Source organism: Staurois parvus, unplaced genomic scaffold (assembly GCF_062004578.1).
Source record: "Staurois parvus isolate SC_StPar_1 unplaced genomic scaffold, SC_StPar_1.0 ptg000639l, whole genome shotgun sequence".
Lineage (NCBI taxonomy): Eukaryota > Metazoa > Chordata > Amphibia > Anura > Ranidae > Staurois > Staurois parvus.
This window is the reverse complement of record NW_028318435.1, coordinates 924831-937251: the sequence shown is the minus strand read 5'-3', so window position 1 is coordinate 937251 and position 12421 is coordinate 924831.

Sequence of the window (12421 nt, the reverse complement as noted above, 5' to 3'; positions counted from 1 at the left end):
CTTACATTTTTTTTTTACATGAATGCACAGAACATTCAGTCATTTTGACAGATTCACCTGTACTGGTGTTTGATAGATGTACAATGAAATCCAATAAAAACTAATTTCCTATTTACTCTACATTATCATACATATATCCTATTTGTATTTTTCTGTTGTCAAATGAAGGCGAGACAACTAAATATTAAATCTTCTATATATGCAGACAAACTTTTTTATTTATTGCTTTTTTTTTTAGTTTTCAATATAGTGAGTACCATTTAGAATCACCCAATTTAGTAAGTTTTCACTTTACATCCTGTCACCATTTTACATCCTGTTCTGTTGACATTTTTATTGTGTCAGGAAGTAAAGATAAACCTCCAACAGGAACATAGACAGCAATTAAAATCTAATAATAAGGTCTAACCTTATCCCTTCTACTAAAAAAAAAAGTATTTGTATTGCTGTGGTGTGTTTGTGAGATACATTTCTCTTTTCTTTCTGTACAGAGCACCAGATAGCAATACAGCTGAAGGACTAAAGCTGGCCATAGATGGATTGAATCTCTGCTGACTCAGCAGTGATCAGACGAAATTCAATCCTCCTATGGGCAGGATGTTGGATTTTTTGCATGTGATTACTCCCTGCTGCTATATCCACCAGCAGTAATCATTGTGTTCTGCTGGCAGGCAAGGTTCCCTGCCAGCAGAACGCAAGAGTGTTGTGGAAGGGATTCCCCCCTCAACGCTGACTGTGTTGATGGGGGAATTGGGCAATTTTCTTTCCTTCTACTCATGGTGGAAGGAAAAAAAGTGTTTAATATATGGCTTGCCTTAGAGCACTGCTTGAAGCACCACTGAAGGATTCCCCCCATGTCTCACACAGCCAATGGGTGCCAGCATCAAAACTGCTCATTCCAGCTCAGGCAAAAGTTCACTAAAGCAAACAATGAGATGACGCAGCAAAGCACACAAAAGTGAGATGTGGCTTCAACCTGGATCTCCCATGCCACGCTCTTCTCTACATTTCACCCCACCAACAGTGCTTAGTCGTAGAGGTCTTCGGCAGGGCAGAACATGTCAGAGGGTGTGGCCTGGGAGGAGCTGGACTGAAGCCATATCTCATTTTTCTGTACTACAACTGTGTCTCTTGGTGTGCGGCATCTCATTGTTTGTTTTAGAAAGTAATACAAGACTGACAGATGTTCTAATGCCTTTCCACCACTATCCCCCCCCCCCGAAAGTAAAATACAATTTGGTTGGAGTGTCACATTAACTTTAATATGAAGGAGTAATATCTTGGAGTTATCAGATGTTTCAAGCTTTTAAAATTGTATCTCAAGATACTTAGATAAGTTGTTTTTGAAATGGACACAGAGATCTTCCAGCCCCCTAACCCTCCCCCCTCCCTTCCCACCAGGAGAGCACAATACCTCTGCGGTTGGGATTCCCTCATCAACATTGACTGTGTTGATGGGGGAATCGAGCGATTTTCTTTCCTACCACCTGTGGTTGCAGGAAATAAAATTGCATCATCTATGGCCTGCCTTAGCGATAAGGCTACAGGGGCGGACTGACCATTTGGAAACTCGGGCACCGCCCGAGGGCCCGGGGTCAGTAGGGGGCCCCATGAGATGCCCCTGGTACCTTTTTTGAGTTTGGGCAAGGGCACAGGGGCCCCATGATCCCCTATTGCCCGGGGGCCCCATGAGTTGTCAGTCCGCCCCTGGGCTACACTTTTATACCAACTTAAGAATAGAGATTATGATTTTAATAAATGTGCATTTCTTTTTAACATCTGCTTCACTTTTCAGGTTGGCTAACAAATCAGATGAATGGATCAAGGCAGTCATTATTTTTTAATTCCCCTAAAGCTAAAAACAACTGTTAATTTACCCATTAGTAACTAAATCAAAATATTAAAATAGTTTAAATGTTATCTCTCAATTTTTAGCGGACACATTTTTCAAAATAGCTTTCTCCCACGTTTGCTTAAAACCTTCCTCAACACCTTGGATGCTGTAATAATTGTTGAGGAAGTGCAACAGGCTATTGAAAAATCTGAAAATTGTAAAGCGATCATGCATGGACAGGTTTACTGTCCTATTATATAGTAAACTGTCAGATATGGTAGTCCTATATCTAACCTTGTTATTCAACAGCATTAAATCAGAAGGCACATTTGACCAGGCAATGCTTCAAAGCCAACGAGTAATGATCCTGAAACCTGACAAGAATACAAAAAGCTCAGGATATTAGCGTCTTGTGTTCTCCCTTAGGTGTAGTACTTTTGGATACAGAAACATGTGGTGCTAAATACATTTTAAACAATAAATCCCCCAAAAATGTATGCTGAAATGTTACTTTTGCAGGCTATAATAATGAATATTCAAATTTCAATGGTTTAAAATAAACTTAACAATATAACGTCAACTTAAAACTAATGCCTGTCTCTTAAAGTAGATGTAAACCCAATCACTAAATTCTCACATAAGCTTAAACATGGCAATGCAATGTCAAAACAAATGTTTAATACTTTTAAATCTACAGTTTCATTAAAATAATTCTTGCTAATCCTACTATGAGTCCTCGTTCAGACTATACATGCAGAAAACGTATGGAAACTGACACGCAGGTATCACTTGAAGAGACATCAGTTTACATCAGTTTTTATACACATTGCAGATTCCTGCACGTGGTACTAGTGTTGTGTGTGAACAGGGCACATAGAGAACAATGGATTTCATTGTAACCTTACAGAACGCATGCAGAAAAACTGAGGTCTCTTCACCGTGGTGTGAACGAGCCCTAAGGGCTCGTTCACACCACGGTGCAGGGACGTCAGTTTTTCTATGACATGTTTGTTATTAAAAAAAAAAAAACTGAGCCTTTAGTGTTACTTTTATTTTACTTTTACCCTCCCTTGTACTGAACATTTCAAGTTTAACCTTAACCTAACGATAACCCATACACTTGGCTGGTCTGGTCCATTATTACATATGTAACCATGTAGTGTTTTATACTTTTTACATTAAAGCAATCCAATGATTTTTTTTAATGCAGTGCACTACAACACACAGCTTACGCAATGTAGTGTGTGTCAGGGCAGGTCCATCAGAACCTACTATACTTGTGCATTAGGGTGCATTCCTCAATTACTAGGCATTACTCCCATGCGTAGGAGAGAAGCCAGCCTTACCATTACCTCTTAACCTAAAAACCTAGCCCCTGAACTTCAACTAATCTCCAGCTAGATATAAAAAAGAGCAATACAATTTTGTATCTATTATAAATGCATTAATATAGTTAATGCAACTCATGTAAGTGCCTAAATTTGACTTGATATATGCCAAGGAAAGTATAGATAAGCTCAGCAGTTTGCTGCTGCTCCTTCACTGTGCAATCACAGGCTGAGGGCAGCGAAATGACCAAGCTGTATTAATTAACCAAGCTAAGGACTAGGACCAGAAGGACAGAAAAGCAAATCATGTGTGTGTGTGTATATATATATATATATATATATATATATGCACACAGTACTGTGTATATATATATATATATATATATTTATTATTATTATACAGTATTTATAAAGCGCCAATAGTTCACTCAGTGCTGTACATTACAAAGGGGGACAGAACATGTGACAGAACAATACCAATACAATGCAAAACATGAGGGGATCGAGGGCCCTGCTCTTTCGAGCTTACAATCTAGGAGGGAGCGGATAGTGGTACAGGAGGAGATAGCTGTGGGGGATGGAGTGGTAGGAAGAGTGGAGGAGGTCGGCAGGTTAGCAGGGGGTGGGGTAGGCTTCCCTGAAGAGATGGGTTTTCAGGGTGCGCCTAAAGGAGAGGAGAGTAGGTGATAATCTGATGGGTTGGGGCAGGGAGCTCCAGAGGATGGGTGACACCCTGGAGAAGTCCTGGAGGCAGGCATGGGAGGAGGAGACCAGGGAACTAGAGAGAAGGAGGTCTTGTGAGGAGCGGAGTGTGCGTGCTGGGCGGTACTTGGATATTAGGTCAGTGATGTAGTACGGGGCAGTATAGTGGACGGCTTTGTACGTCAGTGTTAGGATTTTGAATTTGATCCGTTGCGCAATCGGAAGCCAGTGGAGGGATTGGCAAAGGGGGGTGGCGGAGATGGAGTGGTTGGAAAGGTGAATGAGTCTGGCAGCCGTATTCAGGATCAACTGAAGCAGGTATATATAAGCATATATATATATGTTATACGTATATTTAGCTGGAGTTCAGCCTTAACATTAAAACTGACCATGTGCTGTGCATATTATTATGGGAAAAATCTTGTCAATTCCATTTGATGAATGCCATTGGAAAGTACGCTAATATTTAGTTAGTTTTAACATTTATTTTGAAATCGATAGAATTTCCCATTCAAGAACTACATTCGCTGTTAGAATTTTGTTCATAAAAGAAAACTGTTCCATCTTGCGCCTTCAATTTTTTTGCCACTATGGTCAAAAACAATTATTAATATTATTATAATACAGGATTTATATAGCTCCAGCAGTTTGCACAGCGCTTTACAATATAAAGGTGGACAGCACAAGTACAATACAGTTTAACACAGAAGGAATAGGAGGGCCCTGCTCATGGAGCTTACAATCTAAAGGAAGGGGACGTGATTCAAAAGGTGATAGCTGTGGGAGATGATCTGATGGAGGTGACTCAAGTACAGTTCCTAGGTGGAGATGGGGTAGGCTTTCTTGAATAAGTGAGTAACAGTTGATGATATGACAGCATAACTTTTAGAAAATCAAACAAAAACAAGTTAAATTCTACTTGTGTATGGCCAACTAAATGCAAATCTGAACTGAACTTAATCCCCAAACCGATCCCTTAAATAGAACCTGTTGTTCCATACATTATACCTTTTAGCATTTTTAGTCTACCCTAATGTATTAAACATAATTTTTTAGGACTTTAACTTGTTAGCAAATTTGGAAGAATATATTTTATTTCCCTGGTCTTTATTGGGAATAAATTGTAAAACAAATTAGAAAGAGAAGCATGTTGCAGTTATTTTTCCCAGCACAAAATTATATCACATTATTGTGACTTTAATGTAACGTAGCAGAATTTTAAAGTGAAAATATGCATATTACTTCAGGAGAACTTTATTCCCCTTTCAGCTTTACATTGCAATGTACACGGTGGAAATAACAGTTTGCAAAATTGTTAGTGTAACGTTAAAGTGTTACTAAACCCAGGACCCTGCATTCACTATATCCGGTCTCCAACAGTACACAGAACATGTTAATGCAATTATTTTAATAAATATAAACTGCTAAATACCTTTTCTCATCAGCAGTTAGAGCAGTCTTGTGACTTCAGAAGAGCACTGATTAAAGCTTGTAGGAGGAGTTTTCTTTCTGCTCTAGGGGGATACAAAACCCTGACCCTCTGTCTGGACAGTGATGATTGGCCCTGTGCTGATCACGTGCATTCTCCAAAGAAAAATAAAACTCCCTAGAAATACACACTAAACTGAGCATGTGCATGTGGCTACAGGTTCAGTCTGTCTTATCAGGTGGACATTTGAACAAGAAGAGGGACAGAGAAAACAGGACCAAAGGCATTTTTACACAATTCAGAGGATTAACCCCTTAGGTTCCACAGTGAGTGCTTTACTGCATATACACACTGATTTTACTGTTGTGGGTTTAGTAACGCTTTAAGTCAGGTTGACTAGGGCACTATGGTGATTCTTTTCACCGGTATACGATATCTAATAAAAAATGTAAATATATTGTGTTTAAGTGACCATAGTAAACACAAATATATAAATGTCATTCAGATCATCTGACATCATTCCGGGGATTAATTTCAGGAGGGGAGATTTATATACATTATATAGATACATATATATATATATTATATATATAACATATAGCCAAGTCTCCTCATGCAGCTAAGCAGGAACAAATCACTTCTAATAGTAATCTATTGCTTTGTGCTATCAGTCAGATATATATTACTATAACTATATTGCTGCAACAACTCTGCCTAAGCCTCCACACTGACAATAAGTGCCAGAACATCACTACAGTCCTGCTGTAAACACATTGCCGAATCTTCGTGTCTACAGTCTCTTCTACAGCACAATATTAAATTATCTGTAAAAGGGTTGGAAGCTCAGAAGCTGATTGTTAGTGTTGAACCCTTGATGGACAAGCAGAAAGCATTTTTGACAAAGAGAGCAGCAAAGCAAGCAGCAAATGCCATGCTCATTTTAGTTAACCCATAGTGCTCTGGGAAAACATAGTTATGTATTGAGTGTTTATATGTAAAACAAAAATGGTATACATACTTCTAAAAACAGAGAAGAACACCAGTTTAAAAACATACAATTCATCCAAATTAACCTGGTTTAAAACCATTATAATGTTAGTTTAAGGATTCTTGGTCCTTTCAGTGCTCACTAACTTTTAATATGTGGGCATCGATTTTAGGCCCACCTGCAAATCTGTTTACAAAGTGAGCGGTTTGTTTTTTCACACTACATTGGTCTTTAAGGTCTCCCAATTAATGCCATTAGGATGACATATTAAGATGACATATTATATAGCTTCTCAGATTACCTCTATAGCCTATGTACAGTGGATATAAAAAGGTCTACACACCCCTGTTAAAATGTCAGGTTTCTGTGATGTAAAAAAAATGAGACAAAGATAAATTTCAGAACTTTTTCCACCTTTAATGTGACCTTTAAACAGTACAACTCAATTGAAAAACAAACTGAATTATTTTAGGGGGGGAAGTAAACATAAAAAAATAAAATAATATGGTTGCATAAGTGTGCACGCCCTCTTATAACTGGGGATGTAGCTGTGTTCAGAATTAAGCAATCACTATCAAAAGCATGTTAAACAGGAGTCAGTACACACCTGCCATCATTTAAACTGCCTCTGATTAACCCCAAATAAAGTTCAGCTGTTCTAGTAGGTCTTTCCTGACATTTGTTTAGTCGCATCTTACAGCAAAAGCCATGGTCCGCAGAGAGCTTCCAAAGCATCGGAGGGATCTTATTGTTAAAAGGTATCAGTTAGGAGAAGGGTACAAAAGAATTTCTAAGGCATTAGATATACCATGGAACACAGTGAAGACAGTCATCATCAAGTGGAGAAAATATGGCGCAACAGTGACATTACCAAGAACTGGACGTCCCTCCAAAATTGATGAAAAGACAAGAATAAAACTGTCTGGAGGGAGCCTGGGAGGCTGCCAAGAGGCCTACAGAAACATTAAAGGAGCTGCAGGAATATCTGGAAAATACTTGCTGTGTGGTACATGTGACAACAATCTCCCGTATTCTTCATATGTCTGGGCTATGGGGAAGAGTGGCAAGACGGAAGCCTTTTCTTACGAAGAAAAACATCCAAGCCCAGCTAAATTTTGCAAAAACACATCTGAAGTCTCCCAAAAGCATGTGGGAAAATGTGTTATGGTCTGATGAAACCAAGGTTGAACTTTTTGGCCATAATTCCAAAAAGATATGTTTGGCGCAAAAACAACACTGCACATCACCAAAAGAACACCATACCCACAGTGAAGCATGTCATTGCAGGGGCATCTCATGGGACCCCCTACTGACCCCGGGCCCTCGTGCAGTGCCCGAGTTTCGAAATGGGTTGTCCGCCCCTGATTTGGAGTGTTTTTGCAAGGAAAAGTGGGCAAATATTGCCAAGTCAAGATGTGCCATGCTGATAAGACTCATACCCAAAAAGACTGAGTGCTGTAATAAAATCAAAAGGTGATTTGACAAAGTATCAGTTTAAGGGTGTGCACACTTAAAACCATATTATTTTAGTTTTTTTATTTTTACTTCCCTCCACCTAAAAGATTTCAGTTTGTTGTTCAACTGAGTTGTACAATTTATAAGTTACATTAAAGGTGGAAAAAGTTCTGAAATTATTTATCTTTGTCTCATTTTTTTACATCACAGAAACCTGAACTTTAACAGGTGTGTAGGCTTTTTATATCCACTGTACATAGTATTTATAGCCACTAGCAGGTATAAAGTGCAGATACCTGGAGGTAACAGGACAAGCTCCAACAGTAAATGAAAGTGTTGCCACTTTTCTCATTCAAAACAGCCAGCAAAGGTGAATAAATTATGCTCCAGCATGTCTTAATGCCTGCACTTTATACCTGCTAGCTGCTGCTTTTTTGAAGGAACAGAATCAATTTAAGATTTCCACACAGGAATATATAATCCCTTTCAGAGCTTGAACATAAATCTGTCATGTTTATTTTAGTTGTGCTTAACAGACATAGCTTGTGCAAATGTAAAAAGTACAAGAGTTAATGAAAAAATGACAGCTATTCTATTCTTGGAATTGTTACATATATCTAGTTGGAGTGGATGATCTGCTTTATAAAGCCATGTCTTTAAAGCAGTTGAACACCCTTCCCATGTATGCATGTTCTTTTTTTTTGTTTTTCTTTCCTTCTCATATATATTTTTCTTAACTATTTAGGCTATCGCCATTCTGTAACATACCTTTTTTGTTTAATACCTTTTACTGCATAATATTTTTCCTTTTATACAGGATGGTTTCAAAGATCCCTATTTTGCTCACCTTCCAGTTTTGCAGATCATCCTATAACTCTGTTATATTACTTTCCATTGCTACTACTTTGCTTGCCTGCCATAGGTGAGGAGGTAAAGTCTACCCACTCTAACATCAACTAAATGTGATATTAATACTTAATTAGCATTACTTTCTTAACCACTCCATTAGTGCTAGGTTTTGTATTTCCCTTTGGAAAGATCAGCAAAACATTTATAAAAAATGTTGCAAACTCAATAATAAATTTACTGAAACTGCAAAATTGTTGCAGTAAGGTTTCCAAGCATAAGATGCCTCAAAAACACAGAGGAACGATACACTCCTTTGGTTAATGACTGGGACTTGTTGGATGGATAATCTCCAAATTTAGTGTGTACATCTCTTTGTAATTTCCTCCTGTGTGTTAGCATGGGTTGTATATCCCTCTTTCCCATATGTGATACTATTTAGATTGTACCCTTTTGTTCAAAGCAAAAAAAAAAAAAAATGATAATGATAGATTTACAATCTGTAAATGCGAGAGGGGCACAAATGTATTGCATTCAGCATTTATTAGTTAAATAAAAACAAAAAATATTGTTACTAGTAGTTAACATAGTGGAATGAAAATTGTGCCTATATTAACCACCTCAAATCCAGCCTGTTTCACCCCCATCCTGCCCAGTGCCCTGATTATCAGTGTAGATGTTTTCCTCCCAATAACTAAGTCTATTTACACTGTGATCAGCTGTGAGTGGACACGGATGATCACATAGTAAAGGGCCGCTGTGATTGGCCTTTTACCTCTCTCTTTGATCAGCTGTGTCCGAAGGACATAAGGATCACAGAGTGCTCCTGATGTGCACCCCAGGGGCGCGGGGTTCTGGGAGGATAGCGATAGAGGCCCGCCCAAAACCAGCCAACTGCACTGTAGCCATCCTTCAGCTATAGCCCGGTTTGAAAGTGATTAATCACCACTGGGTTTTATTTTGCTGTATAAAGGAAAAAAGACTGAACATGTTGAAAAAAAAACATTTTACTTAGTTTTTGTCATAATATTTTGCAAACAAATAATCTTGCTTTGTAAATGCAGGCTAAAATGTATTCTGCTACATTTCTTTGGTAACGATAACTCAAACCAATGTATGATATTTAGTCTGTGTGAAAGTTTTAGAGTCTGGTGTATATTTACAGCATATATGTTTGAAAATTGATCAGTTCTGGTGTACTGACTGCCTCTGACTCTCATTTCTTGAGGCCATAAAATGCCAAAACAGTACAAATACCCCCAAATGACCCCCTTTTTGAAAGTAGACAGTCCAAGGTATTTAGTAAGGGGCATGTTGAGTTTTTTGAAGTTGTAATTTTTTTGTAACAGTTTTTTGGAAAATGAAGAAATTAAATATTTTTTTTCTAAAGTTGTCATTCTAACAGATTATTTCTCACACACAGCGTAGGCATACTTACAATTACACCTCAAAACACATTCTTCTATGCCTTATGAGTATGGGGATACTAGATGTGTGAGATTTTTTCACAGCCTAGCCATGTAGACAGGCCCAAAATCTGAAGAACACTTTTGGGCTCTTAAGAAGCATAAATTATGCATAATTTACACACCTAATTACCAATCATATTTCTTGAGTCTCTGAAGTGCTTGGACAGGAGAAACACCAACCAAATTAACCCAATTTGGAAAGCAAACATTCCAAAGTATCTTTTTAAAGGAACAATGAGCCTTTTGAAAATGTCATCTTTTTGCCAAACGTTTTTGGAAAATGCAGGAAAGAAAATTAAAAATGTATTTTTTACACAAGGTTGTCAATTAATAAGATATTTCTAATATACAGCATGGACATACTTAGAATTATACTCCAAAAGGGTGGAAATTCCACATGTGTGAGACATATTCACAGCCTAGCCACACAGAGAGGTCCAAAATCCAAGCATCACCTTCAGGCTCACCAGGGGCATACATTATGCATCTAATTTCCTGACTACCTATCACATTTTTGGAGGCCCAGTGTCATGTACCTGATAAGAGACTGAAATGATGAGGTTGGCCTCTCTTGTATCTTTAGCCCAGGCCCTACTGAAGGTGGAATAGATGGTGCTGAAGGACAGGAGGAACACGAGTGCTGGCAGGTGCTTATAGCAGAACAAGCAGTAAGGGATGCAGGCCTGGGAGATCAGACAGGACATCAGGCCAGAAGCAGAAATGGGCCCAACTGGACAAGTTGAAGTTAAAGGGATACTGTGACAGACCCTACTGGGACAGATACTTTTGGAGGAGACTGCAGGCTAGCCTCTTGCCTACTGACTATGGGCCCTGGCATTTGAGGGGGTTGTAATCTTTGGGAGGTGTATGCATGGAGGACCTTTGGAGTAGTTTTACTTCAGGTTTAAGGTCCATGTCTCCCCAAAACACACAGACTCTAAGAACTGGAGGACCCAGATACAGATTTGGGGCCACTGTGTTTTGTTGGGGTATATAATCAACAAACAAAATCAGCATTGACTGCTTTAAACCCCTCCTAGACTAAGAGACTCAAAGCAGAAGATTATAATCAGCTCAAAACAACCAGATGCTGGGGTCTCCTGCTGTTATGTGTAATCTGTTTAATAAGCTGTTATGGGTTTACCTTTATAATGTGTACCTGTGTTTGCTTAATCTGTCTAGGTGTGAAGGGACTTTCCCCCATTGTGTAATTTCCCCATTGTGTGTCTCCTAGGTATGAATTCCCATTGTTAATTGAGTAACCTATTGTTTCTGTCTGGAAGTGATTAGTATTGTGTCAACTTTACCTTATTACCTAACCATTGTGGGATTTTTACCACAATGTGTAATATTTGTTTTCATTGTTCATGCAGGGACTGCCCCTTTTATGGAGTGCATACAAATCTATATTTATTCTCAATAAAGTTATTCCCTTGGTTTTTACATCTTGTCTGTGTATGATGCTTGGGATAAAGGGCTCGTATTAACTATCATTAATATCTTAAATGTAATATTTAAATAAAATGGGCACGACTTGATAAAGGAGGTTATGCCTCTGAAATACATTGTGATAGCAACCTGTCGCTGGTTCCTTCCCCTCTTCCTTCTTACTGGTGTCTCCAACTTCCTCTGGCATCGCCTGGACTGAGAGCATGAACAGTGGGTCCTGTGCGCTGTAAAGAGTGACGGTGGCTCCACAGAGACAGGATAACTGAGGCTGCCTTCCAGTGTCCCAGGGATTATCCTTTTGGACAGTGATTGTGACGATCCAGGAGAGGTGGTCAAGAATACCTTGATGTACTTGTTTATTCTACTATCCCATGTGTTTGCATTGAAGTTTTTAGCATTATCCTTACAATAAAATTGTGTTACACTAGGGCAGAAATGCGCTCTCTCTTGTTGTTTTGTTATTAAATGTTCACTTGGAACCAAAAAAGATTACATTTCATGTCATTCACACAACTGCCACAGTTTTATACATTGTGTGAAAAAAAATCTATCATATTCATGCTCAAGTGCCGGTAAATTCTTGATTAATTTCAAAAGGAAACACAATGGCTATGTGGTATTTTCCAGACATCTTGGTATCCACTTTCTTTTCTCATTCCCTATCTGTTACCTACCCTTTCCCCTCTCTTACCAGTTCTTATCTCTCCCTTCCATTCTCTCTGGGTCAAATCAGAATACCAGATACAGTAACTATGTCTTCAACCTGAAACACAAGACCACTAAAGTCTAAAGTGGAGGGTGTACCCACATTCTCTGGACATTATTACGGGATAAAAGGAGTTAGGTGTTTTGGAGGTTATGCGTTGTGATTTTTGTTTTTTTTTTTCTTTTTTTTGGTTCCCTCTTTCACATTTTCTCCTC